Raw genomic sequence first — 25,129 nt, 5'->3', positions numbered from 1 at the left:
AGTTGATACTGCGTTGTCATTTGAACAGCACATTTCCTATGTTACCAGTGCTGCATCTAGGATGCTGGGCTACCTTAAGCGTACTTGCTCCCAGCTCCATAATCCCAATACTTTACTCACGCTTTATTACTCCCTTGTACTTCCGCACCTTGAGTACGCCAGTATTATATGGGCTCCCCGACTATCCAGACATATTGATATACTGGAAAGTATTCAAAGTAGGATTCTGACGTTTTCTCTCATATAAAACCTCCTCTCCTATGGGTCGACTTGATCATAACTACAGTGCCATCATGTACAGGTTCAGGGTACTCTCACTCAGGGATAGACACGCAATACATGAAATTGTTTTTATTCAGAAACTTCTTACTAATATAATTGATTGTGCACATCTTCTTGGACTTGGGCCCTTTCACATTCCTCCCAGGACCACTAGGTCCTCATATTTATTTCATCAATATGTTTCCTCTTCTAGATACTGTCACCTCAATACTGTTGTCCGTGGCTGTGCTACAGTTAATTGTTTTAGTTCAGACAGCGATATGTTTATTGACTCTATCGACTCTACTAAACATAGGTTACGTAACCTTTTTATCGGTAATTCTGCTATTCACCGGCGTTAGCTTCATTATAATTGTTTGTAAAATTTTGTTTGTTTTGATATCTGTCAACTGTCGTTGTTTATATTTGCTATACTGTAATAATTTCATAATGGGCTACGCCCGTATATATTAAAATAAATAAATAAATAAATAAATAAATAAATAAATAAATAAATAAATAAATAAATAAATAAATAAATAAATAAATAAATAAATTGGACAAATTTCTTCAACGGATGTAGAGGGTACGAATACTTAAGGAACTGACTGTATGCCTGTCTTTTTGTATAGACAAGACTAACGAGTAATAGGCGGAAAGTACAAACCATTCTGTAAAACTTTGTGAAAATAGGAATGGGTAAAAATGACCGTGTTCCGTAAACCTAGTCAGTTAAGAATGCTGAAGTTAATGTTATTAATGATAACGCGAGCAATGCGTACAAGTATTGTTCCCTATCCATTCCCTCCTACGTTCTCGAGCGTCGTTCCCTCGGCAGCGATCTTTGACGGACGTAACGAACTCGGTCGATCGAAAGGGCATGGTCGGCCATGGTCGAATCGACTACTTCGGCAACCCCAGGACGTTCTCGATCGTCGTACGAGTTGGCGTGCAAACACACTCCAATTGTAGTCGTTTCCATAACGCTCCGAGTGTACTGGCTGTACCGCCTCGCGCGTAGATAGGGAGATACAGATAGAGGAGAGGGTGCACAACGGAGGGGTGCGAACGTTCATGCACGTCTCTGTTTCTCTTTCCCTCGCTGGCAGCCAGACTACACTCGCACAGGTGTCGAGGGAGCCGTGCAGGGTTATAGGTATGGCCAGGTCGAGCCGTTGGTCTTGCTTAATCTGATTACAAGCGGACCAGGTGGGGATCGATATTTTCGCGTGAGTTTTCCAGGCAATCGGCCGCGAGATAGCGCGGCTCGGCATATTTTATACGCGTTCAAGCTGACCGACCCCATTTACCACCCTGTCCGTTCGTCTGTCCCTAGGTCCCTTCGTTCGTTCGTTCGTTCGTTGCCGCGTTTTATCAACCGTCGAGGACGGAGCTTACGTTTCCGCGCGCGTATTTTTTTCGCCCTGTCCATCGCGAAATTTCTCCCCGTCGCAAGCGTCGACCCTTTGCGGTCTTTGGAATTCTCATAGTGCTGTACTATCGCCGTTGCAGTACTTCAGTCGTTTACTGTAACATCAACGGAAAAAGAAACTCAAGAATATACGTAACAATTTCAGGCGATTCAAGAATAACTGCCCGAAGCATTCGAAACGCGACGTAGAATCGCAAAGGGTAGGTTTCGGTGGAATTTTATTACGCGCATCGACGAACGAGTGCTACGTAAATAACGTGATCGCTCTTGAGCGGGGCAACTTTCCCGTCCAGGGATCGCTGACGTAACGATTTATCACGCGATGAACCGCTCGTCGAGTTGCGACGATAATCGTATGACACCGGCGTATCTGCTGCCATTCAGCCTGGCTATGTCGCATGGGGGGTTTGTAGGAAAATCCAATGCAATTTACAATCGCCGTGAATCTAGGTTGAAGTGTGTCTATCTTTCAGATTTTGTCCTAGTTTTTCGAAGAGCTTCAAGTGTAACTTAACTTCAACGCTCATACTGTTGTATCTTGAAACTAACCAAACATCAACAATTCATACGTAAATCCAACTTTACTCTTCTTGTTTTCGCGAATAACTTCATCTCCGGCACGACCAACTTTAAAATTACGTCCTACATTTCCACTTTCGGAAATAACTTCGATCACGTGTTCCATATTTAATCAAGACCTCCCGCGAGCGCCACACTTGAGAGGCATTCTTCGCGAAGTGTAGATCCGACCGTGCAACCTCCTCGTGGTACACTTTGCCCAACGCTAATGCCAACGGCATGAATCAGATTTCGTATCAAAAGGGTCAAAATGCAGGGTTCGCGTTTGAATCGCGATAGCTTTGCGAGTAGAAAAAAAAATCGTAGCCCCGTTAAAAATATCGCGCACAATATTTGCACAGTTACACGGGCCAGCGATTGGGTTCGGGAAAATAAGACTTGTTCCGAGTCCACGCGTGCAAAAGTAAATGACGTGTTACCGTGTAGCCGAGAACGTGCATTGTAATTAAAAATAGTTAATGCAACGATTAACGATATCAAAAACAACGCCGGTAACCGATAGACCTCTCGCCATATTCGTTGACAAGTTTCGTTTCATATACAAGAATTAGGGTTCCCAGACCTTGTGGAGTAAAGGTCTATTTACACATATACGTAACGTGCCAGTTCCGTATCCGTACCGTATCAGTAACTTCACGGAACGGTGTCGGACGTGTGTGAACATGTCCATTAAACCCCTTCCCGTACTTTAGCGAGTCAGACTCGCGACGAGATACTTGGGTATTGCGATTGTTTACAAGCATCAGTCTGGTCTGTTTAGCGCGCGTCAATGCCCGAGTTTCGACGAGCTAAATGGCACGGGAAGGGGTTAAAAAACAACAGAAGAATATTTAAAATCACTGACACTGATGAAACATTACGGAACTGAACGAATACGGAACTGACACATTACGGATATGTGTAAATAGACCTTTAGACAGTTTTTCCTGCATATGGAATGTTTGAGAGACCGAATCGATCGCTAATACCAGAATTGGCGAGTAGATATAATCTACTCGTTTTTGATCCTCAATTTCGACCGACAATTTACCAAACCCGATGCCAACTAAACACTATGTTGTACAATAGCCATGTTTCTGTGTCGCGTTTATCCTGATAATAATCGGAATAATCGGTTATCTCCGTTATCGAGCCTAGTTTCATTGGCTCATGAAGATTTCAGCGTCCGCTCGGTTTGCCGGATAGCGGATACCCTCGCGGTCGACGGAAAGGGGAACCCAACAACCGTTCGCGTGTTCGTTTTACTATAAAGCGCGACACGCATTATCGAATTCACGGTGGAGTTTGCTCGAGAAAGCGGGGAATCGTGCGGGAATTTTCAAGGTCCGGCGATCGATCGCGAGAGGGGGCATCTGTTATTCCTTTTCCGAGTTTCAGCGTCGACGCGCATAAATCATAATGTAAATCGTAAGCTTCGCCTTCTCACGGACCTCCACGCCGGAGGAAAATTTTAACGAGCCCTTTCCGTTATTACGAGCCGAGAGGCTGAACCGGGTTTGTCGCTTTTGTTTAGGAATTAAAGCTATGAAGAGCCATTAGGAACTTGGTTGACCACGATATCCATCCTTCTCATCTCGGAGTTCCTCGACCTCCGTGTTCGTTCGATCCCTTGATCCCCCGCGCGTGCAAATGAAACGAATAAACTGAAAGCGGAGGGCTCCGATAACTGAAATTAGCGCGTTTAGTCGGTTTATGGGTTTTATGCTTCCGAAACCGATTCTCCTGTCTGTCGCGCGACTGCTCTCTATTTAATTGATCGATCGACCCACATCGTCGTCAGATTCTTTTTCCGCGGGCCTGACATCCGAGTTGGCTGTCCGCGGAAAAATCGAGCGAAACCCGAGCACTCTCGACACTCGTACGGTCGACCGTCGATGACACGCGCCAGCGACATCCCTGCTCGTTTCACTCGTTGCCAGAGCGATGCGATGGTCGAGATCGATCCGAGTGCCGGCGATACTTTTCGTTCGTTGTTATTCACATCGCCAGCCGAGATTAGCGAGCGCGCTAGATTTCAACGATCCGGGTCAGCTGCGCTCGCAAAAACATTCGTAACAATAATTACGCGTCGCGTATCGCGTCGACACGCGACATATCCTCGTCGTATCGATGAAGCACCCTGTTCGGATCCGTGATCGGGACTCGTGCTCCTACCACTGTTTACGTATCTTCGGCTCGAGCGAGTCGTCGATCTCGGGGCGGGCGGCAGCTGCGAAAACAAAACCAGGCTGGCCCGAACTTCGTCCCATTGTATTTTATTCATTGTCCTCGTCGTGCCAACCCCCGCAGTGTTTCGATTACGAGTGCTCACTGAACAAAACTACCTTTTTTTCTTTTTATTCTAAAACAAATTTGCTCTGGAAAAGTGAGTGCGCGTATTTTTTTAATTTGCTCCGAGGAAAAAATTCGTAACGCTAGTTTTACCAGGCAGCACTCGAAAAAATGTTAACGATACAACGCTCGCTGATAGCGGTTCCAGGTCGGTGACTTTGAAAAAATAAAATAAAAATTTTCGATACGTGATTCTACCAAATTGTGACTTTTGTCAGGCTAATATGCCATCATCGAGATATCGCGATCGAGTTCGTTCAGTTTTGAAAAGAATTTCTCTTCGCGTATTGATAATTGGTAGGCTCGATTTTCGGACATCACGCGACCCACCACTGTACTTCCTCTTTCGCGGTTCGAACCGCGTTGTCATGCGGTTCGACACCGCGTTAACGAACGATTGGCCGATAATGATAAAGAGCCCGTCATCGAATGAAATCAACGGGAGAGCGAGAGAGAAGGGTTCGTTAATTGCATGATGCGAGGTGAGGTCCACTAAGAGCATTCAGCCAAAACTAGTATTCGCGAAATACAAAGCAAGTAGATGGAGAAATGCAAAAGAAATTGAACGATGATTGTGCAACAAAAATGTTTGATAATATGGAATGTATGTAATATATTAGAAAATAATGGAAAAAATATATGGAGCATTCATCTTAACGTATTTCCATGAAATTTTCACTACATCAGCGAACGTTACTGGTTACTGGTTCGTGAATTCGGTCTAAAACAAATGTTTATTATCATACGCGTAATTGAGAGCAATGACCAGGTGTGCGGCACGTTATTCCAGAATTCCAAGAACAATAATAGATATCAAATTTCCTCGATGTTGAATCGAATCAAGGGGAACTGTGGAGTCGATCGAAATCCACTAATTTCCATTAATAAAGAAAACTAAAAAATATCGTTCAACGTAATAAAACATTATTGGCCCTGAAACATCTGTCACGATTAAAAAACGTTTACTTCCTTTCAAGAACACAGGAAAGATACTTCCAATCGTTCCTGCGGCACATCAATACGGAAGTCGACAAACGAGCGAAATACGTGTTTTTGGTCTGGGAAAGCGATATTGCCAAGAAAAGCGAAAGCATTGTCGAGCGTCATCAATCGTCGCGGTTGCGCGTAAGATTTTTAATCTCGCGATATACGTTCGGGATTGCGGTGAGGGGATCGATAGCAAACGGAGAAGAGAAACGTGAAAAGTAAGAAAAGAGAAGGTAAGGGTATAAGATACCGAATTCGTAAGTTCCGTGGAAAACAATTTCGAGCGAGAATGGTGGGTATTCGCCCAATAGAAGGATCCAATTTGGATTATCGAAAATTCATGGGAACACTTCGTATTCCCGTGTCCGGCCAAAGATGCCAAGATACGCGCGGCAGCTGCGACTGCCAGTGAGAAATATACCGCGGACAATATAAAAGGTTGTTCCTACCGCAACTTCCAGCAGCCGTATCGCCAGCTATTCCAGCTATTCCAGGTTTCCCATCTCTCACAACGCCACCACCCCTTCCACCATTCCTGCTGTCTTTTATATCTCCGCGTCTTTTTTCGTTGTCTTCTCGTGTACGAATCCGCGCAACGATGCTTTCGGCTCGACTAGCGTTCGCGTCGTCATATCGTGTATAAATTCTGGCAAAGTTTTACCAAGTCCTCGCCTTGTAATTTTCCTCGAAACAAATAATCCTCGATGGCTCAAACTAAAGGTGACCAAAATCTAATCTCTCAAAACACTGAAATCCAGCGAAATTTACCGTTATCGGCGTAGTGGTAAATTCATCATAATTCAGAGCTCTGTGAGCTCGGCTTTGGACACCTCTGGGTTAAGTGCTACTTCACACGCGTATCAAACTAGGCCACTTCTACAGGGACGAAGAGAGACGATGGCCGCGGGAAAACCGCGAGTAATGAAAATTTAAGACAGACCCCCTAGGTCATGGGTTTTCTCGGCCCGATTCAGCTTACCGAATCCTGGCAACGAGCGTTTCGATCGAACGGATCAACGGAGGCGCACGGGCTCTTGCAAAAGTTGCGGATGAACGAGCGAATCGGACAAACGAAAGGACAAACGCGGCCGCGCGCGCCTACGTATCGTGGGATTTTCAACTGCGATATTTATGGCGCCTAGCCACTCCGGAGGGTACGAGAGACCAGCCCGATGGCACGACAGGGTGGAGGATATAGATTACGTACGGCTCAACCGTGGAGCAGTATTTTCCTGTGGCTCATGCCCCAGCGAACGCACGCTGCGACCTGGCCTCCGTGGCGGGACTCCCGGCAAACAAAGAGAGAAAACCAAACGACAGACTTTGTATTCCCTGTTGCGACACTTATCTCCTTACGTACTCGCATTTTCTACATCTCGAGTCCCCGCCCGCTCCACGCGTCCGTTGCCGCTGTATTCTACCTCCGTTCCTTCTTTTCTACCCTCTTTCCCGCCTGGCCATTTGACCGCCGATGACGCACGGTGTTTCCGCGAAAATGCCACCGACCGTTCCACTTCGAGTCAATTTCTGTCTTCATTCTCTGGTCTCGGCTAAAAATTCCGACTAACGACTTTTAGTTTAGCGAAATTGTGACGGAAATCAACGATTACTTTCTACCACTCTTCGAGATCAATATGCTACGGTGAGGTATTCTTTCCTCTCTGCATAGTCTAATTATAAAAACGTCTGGCGAATTTCTGAATAATTTCTTTCTGAAAAACTGTTATTTTCGCGTAGTCCAGTCCAGCAATCGAAGAATAAAGGCTCAACCGTCGTCGACGCGAATGCCGGTGGTGGTAATGAGGACGACTTCGTCGCCGAGAAAGACAAAGATACAGAGGACGAGGACGCAGGAAAAGAAAAAGTAGCGAAACTCTCGCGGAGAAAGTTTTTCCACGCTCGCGACGTTCGCTATGCTAAACTCGGAGAAAAATATTTTTCCATGTGCCTCGTTGACACTTACCGCGACGAACTGGCTCGAGAAGAGGCAAAGAAGAAGAAAAACAAAGTGTTCCGACTTTTATCCGTTCTCGTGGAGCTCGCAACATCCTTCCTTCCTTCCTTCCTTCCTTCCTTCCTTCCTTCCTTCCTTCCTTCCTTCCTTCCTGCCTTTCTTCTTTTGCTCGTTTCATATCTTTTTTCGCGATACTCGTTGCATCCGAAGCTGCGATCGTTGCATAGAAAGTGCAATCGGGGACGAATTTCCGCTTAAAAAGTCCGCGATAACTGCGACGGTTCTCTTCTTCCCTCCTCGTTTTTTTCATTCTTCTAGTCGGATCGATTGCGTGTTTCGTACCCGGAACGATACAGGACAGACAACGGAGAAGGACCGAGGTGTGACGTATCGGAAGAACGCGCGAGAGGAAATAGATAAATTACTCGGTCGCTGGAGGAAAGAGCAGTCGTTTCGTCGAGCACGAGATTAAATGAATCTTGCGTCGCCGAATCAGCTAGGATTATGAGAATCGATTTTCCGTTAGTGCCGTTTCGCGCTTTGATTTCTCTATTGCGAGCGATACAACCGAGCGGTGAGCGGGAGTTTACATCGACGGACGTTTACCGGCTGTTTGCGAGCACGCCGCTGATTATTCCTGCGTACTCTATTCGCGAAACCCGTGCTCGCCCGTTTTGTCCGAGTAGTTGTACATATTTCGGATCCATAATCTACTGCCAGACCGCAGGGGTAATAAAACGCAACCCTGTTCGTCGACTATGGAAATTTACTGACGCACAACTACGTGCCAAGTATACGCGGAAACTTCTCTTCTATCTAGGAAGGGCATTAATGGACGGGAACTACTCAACGATACACGGTTACCACGGCGTTCTCCGCGATACGTCGTTCAACTTTGCCTTGCGATCACCAACTTTCGATGGTTAACCGTCGCTATCCACCCCCTATCGTTTCATTCGTGCCATAATTCGTCAAACGAACCTACATGATTCGCGATCTTAGTATAGTTAACCCTTTGCACTCGAGGCCTTTGTTTCTGGTATCTACCAGCAACTCGAGATGCTTTCTTAGAATTCTATTGCCACGAATGCTAAGATTATATTGACTTCGAAAATTAAATCTGTAATTTGAGATTTGAGAATCAGGTCACCTTTGCCTCAACGACAATCATTTTATTGGCACTTCGAGTTCCAAGGAAATTAAACCTAAAGAAAACCTAGTGGTGACTGAGAGTCACCTTTCGAGTGCAAAGGATTAATACATTGCTATGAAATTCTTCGAATTCCTGAAAAGGACTACGATAGAATTCGATAGCTTATCCGCTCTTAAAACGTCGCATTTTTCTCTGCTTCCTCAGGTTATAGTTCCATAGATTATACCTAATCATCGCCATTACGTCAAGGGCAGAATGTTACTCGAAAGTACTCAAAGCACGTTCTTCTAGGCTAGCGCGTATTACATCGCGAATAGGTAATAATGTTTCACTGCAAGAAGATTGGCTCCGGCGACGTCCATCAAACTGCGTCAGTTTATTAAAATTACAGACCGAAGAACCATTTTATATCCATTGCGTACTCCCTGTCTACAGTTTTATTAAAATTAATGAGGTAACACGATCTTCCCGCCGAATTTCCGAATTCGGAAAGAATGACGCATTTTCGGCCGTCCTCCCCGAAAACTGAAAACGTCACTTTGTAACATCATCGTGACGTTCATAACTCTGGCCGCGCTAACGAGTTATTTCCCCTCGCAGAAATAAATAACTGAATAAGTAAAAAAAGGAAATAGTCGTTTTTCATTCCAGGATCGAGTCGTGTTGCGGTTAACAGCCGAATGTACAAATTCTATCGGAATTTCGGACCCGTTATTAAAATAAATCAAACTCTTCGCGAGCGGGACAGTTGCGCGCGTCACTCGTGACGATCCATAATGGTGAAATACGACGCGCCCTCGATCGATTCACGAACACCCCAATGATTTTATTTTCACGGATGGGAGATTAACCGGCGGTATCGTTTTCCAGTGGCATCTGAACGCGTTGGGACCTTTAACCCTTTGCACTCGGATGTCCCCTATGAGGGAGTCTAGCAAATTTTGTTAGAAGTTACGTAGAATAAATTTATGCTGGGGAAAATTTAAAAGAAAAACTGCATGTTTTCTTAAAGTTCTCTTCCTGAAATAGCGTGAGAAAACAAAATGTGGTGTATATACAGAGATTTAGAGAAAAATATACGAGCAGGCGTTACGTGGAATGGGTATGAAGTATTGGGTTTCCTAAAAGAGGCTTCAGGGTTTTGATTTTAATAATAAAATATGCCTGTCAACGTGGCGTAGTGGACACTTTCAATTATGTTTAATTACAATCATGTGTACTTTATTCAAAATATATCAATTGAACGTATTCAATATATATTACAATATAAATGACACATCATTGAATATATTAAAAAATAAAATTCTGAAGGCTCTTTTAAAAGATCTTTGATGTCTGCAATGGTGTCAACTCGTCAAGAAAGCTCTAAGAATTTATAATCAAGACAAATAATACCAAAAAGTACACGTTTCCAAAGGTAAACTATTTAACCCCTTCCCGTACCATTTAGCTCGACGAAACTAGGGCCGGAAACTGATGTTTATAATTGACCCTGGCTCATGATATTCATGTTTGAGCCAAAATCTTTATCGCGGGTCAGACTCATCAAAGTACGGCAAAGGGTTAATGTAATGCGACTCCTGTTCGGACATTTTGCAACGAGACGGCGCAGAGTGAAAAGGGTCAAGTGTCGATGAATCGTCGAAGGATAGGGTGGAGAAGAAGGCGGAAAAAAGAGGGTGCCGAAATTTTGGCCTCAGGCTCAGATTCTAAAATAGTCGCCTGAAACGTTTTTTAACTAGGACACTCAGAGATCAGAGGTGGATCGAGTACTCGAGAGAAAGATATCGGTGCTCTACTCGCGAGTGCAGGAAACGTCGCCGCGTAGAGTACTTCCGCGATCATGGCTTTGCCCCTCGAACAAGGAACCGCAGGTCACCTCGAGCTGGTCCAGAGGGTCTGGGGGCCCCTCACCGTCCATACTTCCCAAAGCTTTTATTGCCGTCGTCCGACTTTGCCGCTGGACTAGCACGTAAGTGTCGCGGCGATGCGAATCTTTTTCCCTGGCTGTCGGTTCTTCGCGCGACAACTCATCGGAACTTCCCCCGGTGTTGTTCCCCCAAGACGGAAACATCCCGCAAAAAGAATCGAGAGACTTTCTGTCTGTCATCTATTTCGCAAACGAGCCGGCCCGCGAGGGAATTTCTTGCTCCGTGAGACATGCGCGCCAAAGAAACGGCGTTCCAGCACGCTCGACGACCCTAACCCCCGTCACTGACGTTATTTTCCTTTCGTTTCAGAACGGAACGAAACACGAGGGTGGTGACTGACCACCTTGGAGATCGAGGGAGGTCTTTGCATTTGTACAGACTCCTGGAACCGTTACATCCTCTACATTTTCTTCGCACCCGACGAACGATTATCGTCGACCGTCGGTTGATCGAGAAAGCGAGAGCGACTAATCCTATACCCGATTCAATCACTTTTAACCGTCTACGGTCCTAAAATATCGCAACGTGTGCCGATGGAACGTTACTCCATCCTCGGAATGGATCTAAGCGCGTAGATACCGATCCTGGGATATACGCGAATCGAGCTCAGTCATAATTCAAGATTCTCGTCCGGTCGAGGACTTCTGTCGTCTCGAATGGTAAATCGAAATCGCGACGCCTCGGAGCAACCCCTCGAGGATCGTGAGGACGGAAACTATGGGGCGAAAAAGGACGAACGTCGCCTTCTTCGACGTCATCCTTTTACGTGCTCTTTGTGTCCCCCTCGCCTTGTGTCTTTCCTTATCTCGCACGCTGCTACGTTCCCCTTTCGATTCACCCAGGATACGGAAGATAAAAAGATCGGCTATTTAATCATACCCATCGAAATGTTACTCTTCCGCTCGATTCGGCCTCTGGCATCGATCCGAACCGATTCAGTCGCGGAAATAACGTATCATATATTATTTATATATTTATTTATGTATTTACGAGTTTCTGTCAGCTACTTCGCGCGAATGTCGGTTCTAAAAATGCTCGACATGGTTCAGTGTACTCTACGTTGGGAGAACGGTGCGCAAATTTACACAATTATCGGCTTTGGGAGTCGATCGGTCAATCGATTAATTAAACCCGAAAATGTAAGAAATTCGGTGAGAAAATAAAATTACAAAAATAGCTGGCTTTGCAGATTTATTTATATGCATAATGTATTCAAGAGAACGAAGGTGAAGAGAAAAAGTATCGAAAAAGTAGAGACCTATGTCCGAATGAATAAATAAAATTGTTTACGTCGTAGATACGAAAATAAGTCAAACGAGAAGATCGTTTCCAAGAAGTAAATATTCCGATGAACAAACATCTATCTCATAGTAACTAAAGACTTGTTAAAAAAGAATATTCGTGTAGGAGACACATCGACACGACTCAACTATGGTAGCATGAATGACGTGTGCTACAGTTAGCTTGGAGATTAGTGAAGCTGTCAGGAGCGTCTCAAATAATTACATCGCGAGAAACCAGGTCAATAACTTGGTTGACGTCAAAGTTGCGGTTGCACCCTGTATCATTCAAATAGACAGACGTGAAATAATCAGCAGCGCGTTCTGCGGTGAAAGAGTCGGCGATCAATTGTCTATTCTGGTAGGACACGCAATCAGGTACTTACGAATGTGCACTGGCAACGGAGTGATCAGAGGAAGAAATACAGACTCCGTGCTGTCGTTCGTCAAGGTGATTAATTTAACGTACAAATTTGACATGGGCTAAGGAAGTGTTTTTAAAATTGATAAATTATATTAGTTCGACGACGAACTACGCCAGCCAAAATTATAACGGAAATGGAATGAACAAATTAGGCCACGAAGAGGTTAAGATAAAAATACCATACATCAACTGCTTTTAAGACAGGAAGACGATCGAGAAGACGGTCCCACAAAAGCGCGATCCATTAGGATTTATTAAGAAAGATATAATCGGCAGGCCAAAAATGATAAATAGCATCTATCGAGGACGTGCGATAGGTATTCGCGTAAAGAGGAAACGGCGACGTTAAGATTTATTTAAAGGTAGTTGATAGAAAATACTTTCTTCGCCAAGTTTTCCAAACCTGAGCACACGGCTACCTCAACTTTTCTCTTCAGCGACGGGTCTTTGCTGAAGAGAAACTGACGAACTACGAATTCTCATGACATTCGCGAGCGAGCGAAGAAAAATAAAAAAAAAAGAATAGAGCAAGTTATTCGACCGAAATAGGAATAATGGAAAGCTCTCGTTAAATTTTGTCAAGACGTTTTCCGATGCGAAGATCGCGGAAATTACGAGCCATTTATGACGTCATAGCAGAGATTGCTCGAACGCGAACAGATGAAACATAATTTCTCCTTCATCGATTTTTCCTTTCTCGTTCGCTCGCAGTTTCTCCGTCCGTTCGTCACCGCCAGTCCTCCCGTGTTCAGACCTTTTTCTCGTCCACACACAGTCGTTGCACTCTGCGTGCGAAAAATGAATACGTTCTTTAAAACGACTGTCCTGCTTACGGTCGGTGGTCGATGGCGAGCGCAGTTTGCCGAGCCCTCGAGAAATACCGGGTCGCAATTTGGCGTAACGAAAAACAAATAGCGAACATCCATCGAGCCCGGCGGCGCTGGAAGACGCATAGGAGAAGGAAACGAGAGAGATAAAAAGGCAAAACGAGCGAACGAATGAAAGGATATCAAGGAGCAAGAGCGGTGGGTGGCGATGGTCGTCGAGGAAATAGAGAAATCGGTCACGGCTATCCCGGAAGAAATTTTTCTACTCTCAAAGCGACGTTTGCGAGTCGTGATTATATTCCTTCCCGCCACTTTTTCTGCAACTTGTCGATAATTCCAAGGATTGGGTGTACGTTCCGAGACTTCGCCAACGATCGCGATCGATATCTACGTTTCGACTATCGGGCAAAGTTTCGCATCGGCGGTAGTCTTTCTTCCGCGAGGGAAAACTTTTTGGACGACAACGTAGGTATTTCTTGGTATGGTTTCGTTTGCGGAACGTTCGGGTAAATATTTGAAAGTCGCGATTCCATACGAAGCGGTTGCTCTCGGTGGTAGTTGGCTCACGCTCGTCCGGAAAACAATCGGTTTTCTCTCGAATTTTAAAACCGTAATGCCCTCCGCGGGCGGCCCTTTTTTTTCCCGCCTAGATGTACCTGCCACGCTTTCGACCGAACCAACCACCGGGAAGGATCCCTTTCAAATATTAACTCACGAAACAGTACGAACCGACTTCGAATCGCGTCAAAATTTAAAACGATGCTTCTCTATATTCTAACGTTTTACGTGCACGGCTGGGATAATGCATTTTCTTCCGAGTTAAACTTTCCTTTACTTTCTAACCAACGCTCCGCCACTTTTTATCGCGCTCTGATTTCGGTCCTTCGAAACTTGACCAACCGTATCGCGCTCGAGAAATGGAGGGGAAAAACCCCACCGTGTCGTTTAACGAGAGAACCGCCGACGTTTCGAAAGTTAGCTGTCGATTGAACGAGAAAAATTGGTCTCGAGCACGCTCTTTCGCGACTACTTCGCCGTTTCACGGTTTCTAGAAACTACACGAATCAGGGTACTCGAGCTAATGTGGGCATGGTTACGTGTATTTTATGGAATTGGAAAAATGACAAGGTACAAAATTTGTGTTACCAGTCAAATATGGATGTATGCCCTCAGGGGCTGTAGCTACGATCGAATGTTTCAACCCCTACGCCTGGGGGTGGACCACCCCTAACTTTGGACCATTCCCCTTCAGCTCCAGGGGCAGCTTTCGAAACAGGATCTTTTCGGCATTGATCCTTAGCATACCTACAACGAACCTGGTGAATTTCATCGCCCTTTGATGTGTGAAAGTGCCCTTTCACGGAGAGGGTTGAAAAGTGACGAGCTATTCCGCCTCTCTAAGGGGTGCCTATGGGGTGCCTATGGGGTGCACGGTGTGAGTGTTGGCATTTCCTGGATCAGGGGATTCAAGGGAATTCATTGAGCCCAAAATCGGGACTGTCGCCCAAAAATTGTGGATTTTAGGGGGGGGGGGGGTGTTGTGAGGGGTGGGTTTGTCCGAGAAGAATTTCAGAGGGTGCATTCTGTAGAGGACATCAAAAAGAGTCGTCTTAAAGGTTTTTTGATATTTTCAACCCTTTCCGTCACCCCTGGACCCTTTAGAAGTGCCGTTTTCCTGCACCACCCCGTTTACGGGGGTGAATTAACCCCTTCGCATCAAGCCTCGCCAATGCAACTTTGCACACACCTAGGACACTTCGAAACTACTCCTGACGAATTTTCACGAATATCGGTTGAAAACTCCCATATTTGTGACATTTTGAAGAAGTGTCCCGATTTTGCTGATGGCGAGTGTAGCTACAGTGCGGGTTTAGCGATCCCGAGATAGCCGAGCTGTAAGGGAGTCACGGGCCGTAAAGATATACAAATGAATGAAAGCTTTGTGTATGTGTTGATGAGTCGTGTATGCTCGGGAGAGGCCGGGACTGGACAGGTGAGCTGGTAAACAGATAGATAAACGGTGAACAGATAGAGTGACGGTGAAACTTGGAAAGTAATTAAAATTAATTGAATTGAGCATTGGGAGTGAATAAGTGGATAGAAATCCTTAAGTACAAAATCTGCTGGTGTGGATTTTTATAAAATCGTAGGTTGAGAGAATATAGGAATGCATAAACATTTAATTGTTGATTCTATATATTGTAGGTTAGTATGACACGTGGGAACAAGGCTATAAATACTCGCTATGTAAATAATAATAAAACTCTATATTTTAGACGAACCAACCGTGTGTTTTTGCTTGCGAGGAACCTCATTAAAATATTATATGAATATAAGAAATACTGTAAACGGTATTAAAACTGTACAGCAACGATGTTCATGTTTAGACTGAACAAGAAGATGTAGGAACGAAAGAAAAGCAATTGTAATTAGAGGATAAGAAGACAGCACCAGTGTTGTAACTATTCATTTGTACCTATTTTTACTGGAGTCGAACAAATTTTTAGTCTTAAAGACACTTTCTTCAACCGAATGAGAAAATATTTCATTTGATACTAAATTGAATAATCCATGAAATAATCCATGGTTTTGAGGTTAGAGCATAATTACGGATTTAAGAAGGAATGCAATAAGAAGACAGCTCCGGTCACTAGAAAAACTGATGATTAGATTTGATTTCTTTTTTTCTTCTTTTGGATTGCCAAATATTTTGAGAATAAAATAAACATATGTTTGAAAGAAAATTTTGTTCTTTTCGTTCGAAAAATCCCTTAAATTTCTGGTGTTTTTTAGAACAGGGCTCCTTTTTAGAAGGATGGAATCCAGAACGACATGATTTCATAATTAGAAACCTATGCTACGATATGAAAAAAAAAAGAAAGAAAATTTCAAAAATCTGAATTTTCAAACGTTTCTTTAATTTCTCCCAAAAATTAGAAAACATGTAGCTGCCTCCTTATGGATGCAAAGCCCTCAATTGTATATCATTTATATATTGTGTAATAAGACCTATATACAAAAGTTTGGTAACGGTCATTGGACCGTTCGTGGTAGGTTTAGTGTTGGCCAACAAAGCAAAAACTAAAAACTAGGTTTAGTGTTAACCCTTTGCACTCGAGGGCTTTTTTTCTGGTATCTACCAGTATCTCGAGATGCTTTCTTAGCATTCTATTGCCACGAATGCTAAGATTATATTGACTTCGAAAATGAGATCTCTAATTTGAGATTTGAGAATCAGGTCACCTTTGCCTCAACGACAATCATTTTATTGGTAAGTTATTATTAAAACCTAGTGGCGACTGAGAGTCACCTCTCGAGTGTATAGGGTTAACGAACTCCGTAAGTAGAATTGGCGAGAAATGGTCAGACATGAATGAGTTGCATTGTATCCCAGACAATATTAATCCTTTGCACTCGAGGCCCTTTTTTCTGGTATCTACCAGCATCTCGAGATGCTTTCTTAGAATTCTATTGCCACGAATGCTAAGATTATATTGACTTCGAAAATGAGATCTCTAATTTGGGATTTGAGAGTCAGGTCACCTTTGCCTCAACGACAATCATTTTATTGACACTTCGAGTTCCAAGGAAATTAAGCCTAAAGGAAACCTAGTGTCGACTGAGAGTCACCTCTCGAGTGCAAAGGGTTAATAAACGCAGATGGCAGAGCATGGATACATGAGCACAGATCTATGTTTCGAGAACTTTGAGAGGATCAAGCAGGATTATTCAAAGTCACGGTCTCATCGCGCCAAGGCCTCCCCCCCGGGCAAGTGCAATTATCGCGGTAACCTTAAACCGACCTGCTCGCTACTTATGGCCCATGCTTAGCGTCTGCAACTTTACTTGTTGCTCGGCGATCATCCCCTCCCAGTTGACACCGTGCAACGAACGAGGTTCTCTGGCAATAACCGAGGCTCGTATCGTCGATAACTGCGACAGGCACGATGACAAAACGAAAATACTACCCATTCGCAATATTCGAGGTATTCGAACAATAATGTCCGCGTTCCCTCTAGTGTCGATATTCCCTCGAATTCCTTTACACGGGGAACGTTATGGCTTGGGCGAAAAAAGTCGAGAATCAGAGCCGGGAACGGTGGGTCCCGGTGCGTTCGCGTTCGCGTTCGCATTCTCATCGCGAAGGAATTTAAATTGCGAAAGGATAGGCCGCGCGACGCGAATCGCGACAAAATCGATGAAAATCCTACTTGGAGAAACCGTCGAGTGCCCTGGCAGATTGCCATTGTCGCCGGTACAATTCAATCGCAAAGTTAGCTAGCTCCCTGTAGAAATCACATAATGTGCGGTTACCCAACCACTCCTCCGTTCCCTCCCTCAGCGACGTCGTACGCTCATGGTGTTCAACCCCTGTTCGTTTTCTCTCTTGGCCTCCTAGTCGCGTTCCATACTTTCTCTCGCCTCTCTTACCCCGTTTCGTTCTCGCTCCCGTCCTCCTTTAGCTCTTCACCACCCCCATCCACCCCCTGCTACCTCTCTCTCACGCGCGCACCCCCGACGTACCGTGACATCGTTCTATCCGTTTCCGTCTTCTCGCAATCACTCTCTCCTTCTCGCCTGCTCCTAGCCCGCACTCGTCCCGCGGGAGCCAACAAATCAAAAACACCCCCAAAGAGCCACCCCGTGCAACTCCTCGAGGCGCGACACCGACTCACGAATCACCGACGCCGACAAACTCGAGAAAGGGGCTAAATTAAAATGCATCGTGAGACGAGCACCGGAGGAAATTACGTCAGTGTCTCCTGAAAACACCGCGAATCAAGGCCACGAGAGGTCTCGGGAGAGACCGTGCCGGAAGCCAGGGGAGGGGGTGGTCGCGTTTTCGCGTCGGTTAAATTCTCGGGTTGCGATAAATTGAAACGAACGACGAAACTGGAAGAAGGAAAACGATCTCGCGGACCGCGATAAATACGCGAATATCGCGCGGGCGATGGTCTGCGAAATTAGCGGTCATCCAGCAGAGGGTGGCTCTTTGGAGTCTAGGTGTAACGAGTGGCAGCAGTCGAGGGCAGTAGCGCTACACCTACTAGTTTCGGATGCTGTCACGGTGAATTTGTGACATGCGAAAGCTGGTTAACCCGTAGCTTCAGATATTCTCAGTCGCATACCACCAAGTATCTTTCCCGAGTAGTAGACGATGCCCAGGGCTGAACCTGAACCCATTTTCCTCCCTTCCCGTCCCAAACGTAATTACTGGACGAACCTAACGTCCAGCCGCGATGGTTTCAATAATGAACTACCCGGAACCGTTTGAAATCGTCGTTCGTATCTCGGTCACTTTTCATTCCGCGTAATCGCGTGTCGCGAACGTAGGAAAACAGAGATGTAACGTCGTCCAATTAGAAGCGGCAAACGTTGGAAAGAAGAGTGGTTGAGAGGTGAGGGTAAAAGTAAGAGATGAGGATAAGGGGTAAGAGTAAGGAATGGAGCGTGGAGGGGGTAAGGGGTGAGCTTTGAGCCGTGTAGTTTGTAGGTCGTAGCGGTGAGTAGAGGTACGTACCGTTTGACTGAAGCAGGTGTTTAATTTAGCGGTACTTGGTAACACGCGTTGTACGCTGTAAGCCTAAGGCAGGTGGAGAAAGAGGAACAGAGGCGGGTGGAGGTTGCGAAAGGTGAAGGGCGGACGAAGAGAGATACGGTGAAAACGGCACAGAAGGAGGAAGAGAACGAAAGAGAGACAGGAGGGAAGAGGGGAATGTGAGAGAGGGCTCTTGGCTTTAGCGTGCACGGCCTGCCTACTCGTGGTAATTAAATGCCAGGCAATTTACAGGGCATGCATTTGCCGAAGGCTGGGCCACGGTACCGTGCGAGTTTCTCCTTGTATCCCAGCAAAGTCGCGCGCGCACAAGAGAGGGAGAAAGGGAGAATCAGAGAGAGAGAGAGAGCACGTTCGTGCAATGACTCGACGGCAATAGCAACGGCAACAGCAACAACAACAGGAGAGCCGAATGCTTTGGAAGCTTCGGTTGCTTCGGTTAGCCCGGAATGACCCAGAGTGGCCACCTTCCACGCGCAGAATACGCTTCAACGAGCAACTCACGACTTATGGTCCCTAACTCGTTCGTCCATCCCTTCATCTATCTATTCATCCGTCCAACACAAACCATGCGGTTGTTCCCTCCCATGGTTAATCCGAGTCAGTTTAACGTCAGCTTACAGACCGATCGTTCCACCCACGCCAAACTGCAACGAGTCTTAGCATCGTTCCATTTTCCCTAGACGACTTTTCTCGTTCCCAAAGCCCGTCAAACGTCTATCGGCTAGCGTATGATTTCCGTCAGTCACGCTTAGAGCAGTTAGACAGAACGTTCAACGATCTGAGCGGATGACTCGGCATAGATAGATCCTCTTGAGCGATATTGGACTCGGAACCAATCCTCCCGATTGTCTTGTCAAGTTTCTTCTTGTTAGAAGTGGTTTCTCTTCCTTCGACGTACGTAACGAAACAAACCCGGTAGAAAACGATAAATCGCGAAACGTTTTAGATACGGGACCAACTGGGAAACATACTCTACAACAGAGGTTCCCAACGGGGTCGGTACCGCCCACCGGTGGGCGTTGAAGATATCTAAGGGAGCGCTTTTGGTCAAAGACAAATTTGGGGGGTGCTGAGGACGCATTCATTTTCATTGCATTCCCATCATTATATTTAGCCGAAAGAGGATTCAGTGTAGTCAACAATTTAGCAACAAAGGAAAGAAATAGATTGTCAATAGTGGAACGCGGTGATTTAAGATTGCTGATGACAAATCTGACACCAAATATCGAAAAATTATTGTCGCTACACCAAGCTCAGCCTTCTCACTAATAATATTATATTAATGTTTTTAATAATATGTATTTGTTTATCAAATTTTAAACAATACATCAACATGTTAATATCTTTCAATAAAGTAATTTTAATAAAAACCTGTCCTTGTTTTTCGATATATGTATAATGTAGTAATATAGTATACTACGAACCAAAACCGGTAGAAAACGATAAATCACGAAACGTTTTAGATGCGGGACCAACTGGAAGACATACTCTACAAGATTTCGGCGTAATCGGGGAACAAAAATAAGAAAAGAAAAATACATATACATGTCGAATAGAGTAACCTCCGCCTTTTCGAAGTCGGTTAAAAAAGAAACTATGCGCATTTAATTTTACTCAATTCCCTAATTCTTATCTTATGTATTCTTAGTACCTCAATTCGCGACGTACTCTCGAATGAGCTGGGCGCGAGATAAGAAGATGGAAGTCGCGAATCGAGGGAGAAGGGGGAAAGTAGGATCGTTTTAATCGAAGAGAGACAGCCGTAATTTTCAGTGAGCGCCTATAACTTTTCTTATTTCGTCGAGCACTTATCGCAGGCACCGACGCGCTACGAAAGACTTTCTGCTTGTCACTTGTTGATGTTGCAGAGTCGAGAGTTTCCGGCAGAGGCCGGAACACAAACGTCGGTGGCCAGCGCAACCCTCCCCGGGCTCGAGCGAGTCTCGAGAAGCGTGCTCGAACGCCTTCGCCTTCGCCTTCGCTCCTGCGGGATAAGGGGGAGAAATTCTACTTCGACGAGCGCTTCTCTTGCACCACGGAAGAGCCAACTTTCGATCTGAACGAAGCGTTCTCGACAAAGTTTACTCTTTCGGAGTTTTATTCCGCGTCTCCTGTCGATAACTTTTCCGAGCCAATCGTTTCCCGTACGTGCGTTCGACTTAACCCCCGGACCTGCTCCCCATCCGGAGTTCGTGTATTTTCAAATTTCTCTGTTGTTTTCTATCGACGTGCCGGCAACATTCTTTCACGGAAATATGAAACTATTGGAAGGCCAAGGGGAATTAAAGAATCCTGTTTACCTGGAAGGTATTGCAGAAGTTTACGAAAAATAAAGCGCGGAGATTCGAACCTACGTCCAATCTCGCACCCTACGTTTCGTTACGCTGATACTACGGCATCGAGTGAATTGATCAAGGATTGATTTTGATATACGTAGGTGAAGCATATTTCGTAACATGCAGTAACTATTCAGATGGTAGACAGGGGACGTAAAAATGCTTAGACAACGAAATAATAAAATACCTAGATAAATACGAACTGTAGTCAACCTCATGCTCGTTTTTAAAATTATTAACCGAGAAATTGGATGTCCTACTGGATTCATTGAAATTTAATATTCCAAGAAGACTACTTACGAACAATAATACATATTTTCTATAATGATCCATGCCGTACCTCAATAGGTAAGCGAAACTGCATTATGCATTACTGCATTCAGAATATGTGCGACGGCTACCAACCTTAATATGTCCGTTTAATCATTTTCATGAATCAACTTCGCTGTCCAAAAATTCAGTTGTAATAATTTACGTAACGATATACTGCGCTTGTCTTCATTTTTCTGATTTTTCTTTTTGTTATTATATCACAAAATTGCTAGAGCCAAAAATAGGAATTTGCTACACGGCAAGAGTCGAGGACGTCCGAAAAGAAGCGCATCGTGGAAACCCTCGAGAACATACCTTGGACGAATGGCGGATGAATGGGAGAGAGTCGTTGACATAACTACAGCAGGATTATCGTCGACTTCTCGCGTACACCGCGATAAGTTGGAATCGTTTCTCGCCGATTTCCCACCTCGTTCTCGAGCGTCGCCAACGACTCGAGCCACCCTCCCCCGGCGTGTTCCATTAGAGGAAACGCGCGGACGATATAAATATGCATGGCACCTAAAGGTAGATTCGATTCGATTCGATTCGATTCGATTCGATTCGGAATCGACCGAGCGGACCAGACAAGCGAAGGTAGAGGTAAAGGATAAACCGTCGTCGCCGTGGAACAGAGTGCAGAGGAAGCGTGAACGGAGGAAAAAGGAGGGTAGTATGTACGGAACCAGGATCGCGTGCTTGCTAGGGCACGTCGTTGTCATCGTTCGACGTCATTACCGTGGCTCGGCGAAGCGGATATTCCGTATCTCCGAAGTAACGCATAACAACGTCACTGTTTACCGTCTTTCGGCCGTACATGCTGTTATCCGGGCACCTCGTTCCGCGAAGATCCTAGGTTATCGATTCCGGTGGGTACCAAGCCGTGCTCGCAAACTTCAATTTTAATCGACGACGCGAAGATGATCACGTAACGTGTTGGTCGACCAAAGTCGACGGATCAGAAGGCGCGGTCCATTCGTTGCCGCGCGATATGAAGGGAACGCTCCCTTTTCCCCTGATCGTTTCATCCCTTTTCCATCCCATCCAAACGGAATGGTTTAAAATGTCCATACGTCCAGATTTTGACAGACCTGTCGCGTTTGGTTTTACTGGTTGATCGATTGATATCGAAACGATTATTTTTTTACTAGTTTTACTACTAGTTTTAATAATAATAATAATAATACTTTATTTACGCGCAATACGCCCTTCATATCAAACACAATAACAAACAAAAAAAATCAGAAGAATGGAGATAAACACAGCGTATCAGTATGTACTACCACGTTCGGGTAGATTACGCACACGCAAAATTGCTGTAACTGAATTTTTTAATGCCGAAGTTGATTCATGAAACAGACATATTAAGGTTGTTAGCCGTCGCACATACTCTCGTAACGGAGTTTCGCTTTCTTATTGAGGTACGGTATGGAGCAGTATAGAAGATATTATTGTTTCTAAGTAGTTGTTTCTTAGGACATTCAACTTTTCTGCTTAAGAATGAGCATTTGCATAGTGCACAGGGTGTTGTCATAGTTGTGACATGCTATACCCATAGGTCTATCAATATTGTAACAGACGTATCTTAAGAATTTGTGTTGAACACTCTCAATCGTTATAATTAGACAAATTTGTTGTGTATTCCAAATCTGAGAAACATCTTCAAGATGCGAAATAACTAACGAGTCGTATGGAATTTTAAATGTCTGAGGGTGTTCTACTCGTGTGTTTTAATAGTGTTCTCGATCACCATTTCCACTAACTTCGTCAATGATTATTTGCTCTTAAAATCACCCCCATTTAATCTATGCAGCTCGACGTTCATGGAATATTTACTAAAATTCAACATGTCATTTTACTACAAAAATAAACGTACTGAGAATATACAGGGTGTCCCAGCCAAAGTGTTATTAAGCTCTAACTCCAAAATTAGAAATCTTATTGTAATATGGGGCGCATGTTTCAGCGAGAAGGAATTTTTGTTAACTTTGTTATTTAACGAGATATGACGACCAAGTTTCGTTTTCCAAATGGAACTATATATTATTTTTTTAGACCATGCGATAGTACTTTTCAAGACGAATTCATTAAGCTTGAATGTATTTCCCGATTTTTATTAGTTTTCAAGATAGAACGCTTCAAAGTTTGCTAATTTTCAAGGAAAAAACTCGGTTCGGCCCCGGGCGGTCCCATTGATGCAGTAAGCACCATGCGGTTCTTGAAATCGATACGGAGGGTCTCGCTTGGGATTCTGAGCTCAAGGAAGGAAAATGGGAAAAATCCCAATATTCTGAGCCTAGAAAAACGAAACTTGACCATCGTATCTCGTTAAATAACAAAGTTAACAAAAATTCCTTCTTGCTTAAACATGCGCCCCATATTACAATTCCATATTTGCAATTTTGCATACGGCCTATAGTTTTGGAGTTAGAGCTTCGTAACACTTAGGCTGGAACACCCTGTATGTACAATGTTATATCTGCCATTGCAGAATAACGAAAGAGCAAGTTTTCGATTAGGCTATGACCTATCCTCTCAAGTGTCTAGGAGGACCTTTCCTGTAGTTTACTAGAGACTAAACAGATGTGCCAAATCTACGCTGTATACAGCTAGAAATTCTTTCTACGGTTTTCTTTGTAAGACAATTACTCAAACTTTCGCGCTGCGAACGTAATCAGCGCGCGCATATAGTATCGCCCTCTGGCCAAGACAAAGAGAACAAAAGCGATTACAGTTACGGACAGATAACAATTACGATTACGAAAACGATTACGATTACAAATTACAAATGTGTGTGCGGCGTTTGTTTCTATAAAAGGATATACAAGTATTGTTCAACCGAACAAATTAAGAATTTATTAAGTACCCCGGAGCTTACATCTTATAATGTACATCGGTCAGTGTTGTGCAGCTCCTCGTTGAGAACAGATCACAGTTTGCTCGTTACAATTTAGAGAATGAAGCTAAGGTTAATCTATACATTTACTTTTTTTTTATTATTTATTTATACCCCATTTCCAAAAAACGTCTCCTACGTTTCAAACAGCGAGCCTCGGTATGATCATTTTTCCTTGCCCGGCTAGACCATCGACGGTATCCCCACGTCGTGATCGAGTCGAAAGAAAAATGGCGCGAAACGTCCACCGAAATCACGCTCGTGTTTCGCGCGGTGAATATTTTATGTGAACGGTTCTCCTTCGTGGTCGGCCGCGGTCAACCGAATTCCCGCCGTTTCTCCCGGCTCCAACTTTGCCGTGGACGTCGAACAGAAAAGAACTTTCGCGTAATACCTCGTCGACGACCGTGCAGGGGAGCGCATACTCGTCGCAGCCTCGTCTCGCGTCGATTCGCGGCTTCGAAAGATAAAAGGGCTTCAGCGTCGAATGCAACTGCTAAGCCGATATCACGGAAGCTACCGTTCTTTGTTTTGTTTCGTTTCGCTTTCGCTTCGTTTCGTTTAAATCACGTGACATCGCTGCACGTCTACCCGACGTGAGATTGCCTCCTGGTTTCCGGTACGAAACAATTCCCTGTCGTCGCCGCGAGACGACAGTCCGCGGGACGAGCGGCAGCCATTCTCGCTTCGTCAATCTCTCACCCTCTTTAAATATGCCCCGCCGATGTTTTCGATGAAGCAGGAAGCGCTCGAAACCCAGCCACCCCTAGTTCCCGCGATTGAAAACACGAAAATCGACAGTGAAACGCGTATTCTCGAAGTAGCCTCTCAACCCCTTTCCTTTCAGCGCGACAACGCGTCGACGA

Source organism: Hylaeus volcanicus, chromosome 8 (assembly GCF_026283585.1).
Source record: "Hylaeus volcanicus isolate JK05 chromosome 8, UHH_iyHylVolc1.0_haploid, whole genome shotgun sequence".
NCBI classification, from domain to species: Eukaryota; Metazoa; Arthropoda; class Insecta; order Hymenoptera; family Colletidae; genus Hylaeus; species Hylaeus volcanicus.
The sequence above is the reverse complement of the archived record's forward strand: the minus strand, read 5'-3'. Positions refer to the sequence as shown.